Below are 6,638 nucleotides of genomic sequence, written 5' to 3' on the forward strand. Positions count from 1 at the left end.
TGTACCTCTGGTGCAAATTACTGACCTCTGTCATCATTTTAAGTGGGGGAACTTGCACAATCGGTGGCTGACTAAATACTTTTTTGCCCCACTGTATGATTGACTCCGAGCCAGAGCCCACTGAAAGCAAAAGGTCGAAAGGTTATACATTTGGAAGAGAGTGGCTTGACCAGTTTCACTGGCTAAGATACAGTAAAGCTGACAACATGATGCACTGTATTTACTGTCATGATGTGGAAAGACCCTGGCCGGCAATACTGCATTTGTGACTGGTGCTAATACTTTTCGAATTGAAACACTGAAAAAGTACAGTGTAACCAGAAAATACATTATGCTGTGATAAATGCACTGCCCAAGTGTCCCCTCTCCCCACTGCTGTTCAGTGGTAGGCAGCAGTAAACAGGCTGTCAGAGGAGGCCGAGATGATGATTAGGTTTAACATTGCCTACAATATTGCCAAAGAGTACCAAAGCACTTTAAGCACAAGCACTTTTCAGTAACTTATCTTTCTTGTAGAATGGTGCTCCAAATCAATACTGTCTGTATGGACAGCAATTCCCCCCACTCCCAAAAAGTGCACATGTAAAACTGCGGTGTTAAACGATGTTAAACTTTTGCGCTGGTGCACCTAAGAAAACAACGTTAGGCGCACCAGTGCAACCGTGGCAAATAGTTAGTCTAGAGCCTTCCCTCTAAGTCTAGTATGTAGGGGAAGGAGCTGGAGCCTATCCCAGCTGTCTTGGGTTTAAGTGGGTTACACCCTGGACTACCCTGTAGGTATTTAAAATCACAATACTGTTGTGTTGGTCTTCATAAAAATGTTTTCAGAATTCTCAGAACCTTTCTTAGGCTTGCCTTATGAGTTAATAGTTCGTAGTTGTACATCCTTAGATCTTTCGACAGTCCTGTCTTGCTTTTTTGCTAATATTTAAAACAAACAAAAAAAAACTTTGGTTTTTCATTTTAAAATTGGGGACCTTGGCTATTTTTGACAAAGATCTGTCAACGAACGTGTTTATTCCTGGGATGCTCCTGGCAAAAGCTTGCCATCTAGTGGGTCAACAGCAGAAGATCCCAGAAGTTCATATTAAGGCAGTTTTTGCTCCTAGCACTCAGCAGGGAGGTCCGGTGTTTCGTGCTTCTGATGGTTCCTGCTTCTGTTTCACTTGAGATGGCATAATCTGGCGGAATGATTGATTGTACAGCTTATTAGTACCTTGTCCAGTGAAGTGATGACCTTCTTTTGTGTTTATGGAGTTTGTTACATTTACTGGTGTAAGTTAGCTGTTCATGCTTTGTTTTGCCTGTTAGCATGGAAAAAACATGCCATACGGCATATGGGATTTGCTACACTACTTGCCATGCTTTTTTATTCTTATGTTGTGACCTCGTATTGTTTTTTTTTTTTACATATGGTAGCAGTATTGAATGTAGCATTTATGTATTTTTTATGTACACTAAATGGACCTTACTCTTGGTCTCCTGAGTGGTCACTGAAGCCATTTATGTTTAGCTTGGTGCACAAGCCGAATAGAAGCATTCAGCTGAGGGAAGAAGAGTAAAAAGATTGTCCTCACATCAAGCGGATTGCCAAGATCCATAGACACTCCCCTCCAGCAACAGCAGACATGTCTAACCAAGGAGACACCTTGTGGTTTTCCCAACTGGAAGTTAGGGCAGAGTGCAGATCATGCCGGTCAGGTGGCTCAGCAGCGAGCCTAAGTGGAGCACAAGCACGAGCCAATGGTGAAGCTGCTTGAGCCAGAGGAGAATGCGCTAAAAACCAAATAGACAAGGAGGCCGAAAAGGCCCGAATGGAGGCAGCAAAGCAGCGCTCTCAGCAGGAAGGGTGCTAGAGGATGCGGTTCAGGACTAAGTGGAGTCTGTGAAGCCCGCCAGACTTTCCTGCCATTATAGCCATGGGCATCGGTCGCATGCGTATGTAGATACCCACTTCTACAACGACACTAATACGGAAGACGGACAACGCAAGGCCAGACATATCAACAGCGGCTGCATATTCACATGAGTACCCCGCTAGCTCTCCGCTTGTGTGGCAGCCCAAATTTCCAGCTCCCCATTGGCCCAACCACGTTGAAGCGGCCACACTACAGCGACAAGGGGAGGTATCAGACCTCTCTGCCCTCCTCTCACGTCATGGCCTACTGATACCAGGACTGACAGTGTTTGATAATTAGCCTGAGACTCATATATCATGGAGATCTATGTTCCACAGTGCCACTGAAGATTTAAATCTAAAATGCAGTGAAGAGCTTGAATTACTCACAAAGTGGCTTGGCGGTGAGTCTCTCCAGCCTTCTCTGAGAATTAGGGCTGTTCATAATAATCTAGAAGCGGGTCTTCAGCGTTTATGGCAAAGGCTACACAGGTATGGCTGTGTAGCTCATCTAAAGTAAATAAAGGTTCTATGTTCAAATGCCTACAGAGCTTTCCCAGAGTTGCTCCGAGAGACAGCTCTTTCAGGAGCTTGCAGATCTCCTTTTAGAACTCGGGAGCAATAAAAAATCGATGGATATCTTCCAGCCTCAGACTTTTCGACAGTCCAAGAGGAATAAACCCAAATGTGGAAAAGTTTCCTCATGCTTTGCAGTAGTTATGGATTAAACAAGGGTTCAAGTATAAGAAAGAACACAGAGGACACTATCAGCCTGGTTCTGCTGGAGGTTCCTTCCTGTTAAAAGGAGTTTTTTCTTCCCACTCTCGCCAAAGTGCTTGCTCACAGGGGGTCATTGTTGGGTTTTTCTCTGTATTTCTTATTGTAGGGTCTACCTTATAATATACAGCACCTCGAGGTGACTGTTGTTGTGATTTGGTGCTCTATAAATAAAATTGAATTGAATTGAATTGTCGTCAAGGAGCTTGACTCCTCCTCCAATTTGACATGCCAGAATCCACTCTTCACGTTGCAGACAGTGAACACTTTAGTCTTCGACAGATCAGGCAAAATGTCCTCAATGGTAGGCAATGGAAAGTGGCTCCGTTGTAGAGCTTTATTTGAGGGTTTTGGATCTTGCCCAGCAGTGGTACTTCACACTCTTTGTCAACCACTTGAAACTCCAACCAATAGTTTCTGATTTCTCGGGTTGCGTATCTTAACTTTGCACTTTTCCAACAGCTTTATCTTACTTTTGTTGGACATCCTCAACACTGTCTGTGTGTCCTTTAACTGTGTGTGCAGGCTTAGCATGTGAATTGCCATTACATTACAGTCCATCTAAAAATTTACAATCTCTTTGCCAATCAGCATGCCTGCAAAGAGTTTAGTGGCTCTCACTTTCTCTGTGTTTATTGTATTCTGTGTGTCTGCCTCTGTAACACAGAGGAGGTCCTTGTACTCATCACTCTCACATACTGTCACGCTGTTCTTCTCTTCTGCTCTGAATTGGCCTTGCATTTAACTGCAAAGTGGGTTTCTCTGCCACACTTTTTGAATTTTTTGTCTGTATGCCAGAAATTTTTCTTTCTTCTTTTCATGTGTTCTGCCCCAAAACTTTCAGTCCACTGTGTCGCCGATCTGTTTCTGGCACACAGCTCCCCACCCTGCATGTATGTCTTCCACTGCAGCTCCTGAAATGACTTTGCTGTGCTCCTGCAAAAGCTCTGCAGCTCTCCGGTGCTGTATGCACGCATCCAGCATCGTGTTTTTCTCACGTAGCATCCTCTCCCTCAAGCTCGGGTTGTTAAATCCACATAAAATCCTGTCACAAATCAGTGAGTCCCTTAATACTCCAGAATCGCAAGTTTTTGGTCAGCAGCTTCAACTCCGTCACATAACTGTCGATTGTCTCACTTGGTTTCTCATGAAGAACCGATAACGCTCCCCAGTTTCATTAACTGTGGGATTGCAGTGATCATCAAACTCCTTAATAATGTCCTTAACTGTCCACTGATCTCTTGCCATGTCGATCATTAGCGTGTCTAGCAGCTCCCTGCCGCTCCTACCGACGAGGTAACTGAACAGGCTTACTTTTTTCTGTTCGCCATCTGGGTCCCCGGTCAGCTCCACATAGAACATAAACTCTTCCCTCAAGGTCTTCCATGTCCTCGACAGGTTACTGGAGTCCAATACCAGCATCGGCAGTGCTTTAAGGCCCTCCATTCTTTGCAGCAGTGCTAACTAGCCACTAGTTGCTCACTGTACCGACAGTCTTCTCCGAGAGGTTCACTCTCCCCGCTCAGCTTGCTCCGCTACACTGCTGCCACCATGTTATATTCTGGTCTCATTTATGACAGACTCCAGAATATCTGTTTCCTACCCAATGGGGTAGTAAGATTTATTAACAAGTCACGTGACTCCAATTGACTCTGCTGCGATACACAACAACATACAGCACAACGTTCTGGCCCACACACTCATTTCCTTGTGTCACACTCTAAAACGTCCGTGTAGCAACACAGCCTACTGTGGAACACAACTCAGCCTGTTTACAATAATTCACATTATTACAAAACTCACAGCCGCTAATGGTCTCAGTGATGTTGGTTTTCTCTTTGGGAAAGTCAGCCTGGCTCCAAAACCAGACATCATCATTCCCAGATTCCCACATAGCAATATTGGTATGGCCTGGATCTGGTCCACACAATGTGCTTACACATGGCCCACGTACCGTAAAAGAATGACAGCCCTTTGGTGCCATGGGCAATGTGTAAGTTGTGTGCAGCCATGGGCCAGTTGCAGACACACTGGTGGTCCTGTGCTGGCCCAGAACAGATTCAGCTCCGGCCCCAGATGTCAGCCTAATGTGTACCTTAATCAAGCCATGCAATAACAACATGTGCCAGAACATAATAGGGCAAAAGAAAGATGGACTTAGTGCTTTTCTATTCTCCCGGATTACTCAAAGTGCTCTATACAACATGCCACATTCACCCATTCATATACATTCACACTCTTGACATGCAGACTGAAGGAACTGAAGGATCAAAACAGTAACCTTCCGATCAGTAGGGAACCTGCTCTGTCTCCTGAGCTACAGCCACCCTGTAGGAAGCTTGAGTAAACCCTCACTGGGTTTTGGATAAAGTGTACACTCACAAACCTGTCAAACCTGCATTTGAAAGGTTGGCTACCATAGCAATACAGTATAGCAACATGGCATTTAGGTCTTCTAACTAAAATAGGAAAATAGGAATATAAACAGGGCCATCATTGCCAGACCTGGTACACATCTGGTTGACATACACCCTGCCATGACACCAGTCAGTCAAAAGTGCCAGCTTGATGCCGGATCTGGACCAGACCTGTTTTCCATGAACCTGGGCCACACAAACCAAACCACAACTGAGCCATCTATAAACAGTGCCATCTACGCCAGGCCTGGCCCATATCTGGATGACATACCACTTACCATGCCACAGTAGTGGCCGAAATGGTCCAGCAGGAGCTTGACTCTGCAATAGATGAAGTGAACTTCTACACAAACTCTAAGGTAGTCCTTGGATACATTTTTGATGAAAAGAGACTTTTATGTGTATGTGCATAACCATAGACCCAGCAATGGCATTATGTGCCCACACAGCTAAACCCAGCTGTTCATGTCACACGAGCATTGCCCTCTTAACACCTGTGTCATTCTACATAGCTCAGTGGACCTGCCTTCCTTAGTGACTCAGGCTGAGGCCAACTACAGAAAGAACACTTCGACCTTGTTAGCCCTGAAAATGATACTGAGCTGCGTCCAGTTTCTGTAAAGAGGACTGTACCAAAATCCATCCTGAGATGTGTGCAAATACTGAGTCATGTTTTATTTGGGATCATACTGCTAACTTTATTTATCGAGCTTTTTCCAAGTGCCTGGTTATACTTTACTTGCTTTTGTCTGGCTGTAACTGATAGTTGGTTCAGCAGTTAATAATACCTGTTTTGATGGTTGAAGTGTACATATTTAAATGAGGATACAGAATTACAAATGACAAGTAAAGTATTATATATGAGCTATTTTTAAAGTAAATAAACGAAAATAGCAGTTTATAGAATTTTATCATTGAATCAAGTTAAAAGAACAAATATGTCTTTATTCAGTGTTCCTGGTCATCTGTTCTTTTATACCTTGTTTTGAATGTCTACTATACTCTGGGGCTCTCCTCAGCTCTTCCCAGGAGGGTGGCACAGATGCCCCTCCGGTGGTCCTCCTTGGGCTCTCGCACTCTGGGGCCTCTGGATGTCTGGGGCCTGGATCTCCTCCATGCCTGCTTCATGCCCTGGGGGACGGGGCTATGGCTCCCCACACCCTCTAGCAGATCGTTACATGTTCTACTGTTATTTACTGTTAGCAAGATTAATGTGACGATGCTGTGTTTATTATGTTGCTCTCTTTTCTTGCTTGTTTTCTCTTTTTTCTTTTTCCTCTGGAAAAATCCAGGAGATTTTTCTTTTTAAGTGCCCTTTCTCACTGTCCCCTCTCCCCTCTGTTTTTCTTTTCCTTCCTCTCTTTCTTTCTCTCTGTCCTATCCCACAGCCATGTCTGTCACGTCTGTAACAACTGAAAATAAAATAAAATAACAACAACAGGTCGATCAAATGGACCGTGACGATTCGTTTGGTAAAGTAAATCCGTTGGGTGTCTTTGTTGGTGTTCAGACAGACATTTAAAAATTTTTGAGCTATCGGGTTCTTA

This window comes from Pundamilia nyererei, unplaced genomic scaffold, assembly GCF_000239375.1.
Source record: "Pundamilia nyererei isolate P.nyererei 1_Seehausen unplaced genomic scaffold, PunNye1.0 scaffold00124, whole genome shotgun sequence".
NCBI lineage: Eukaryota > Metazoa > Chordata > Actinopteri > Cichliformes > Cichlidae > Pundamilia > Pundamilia nyererei.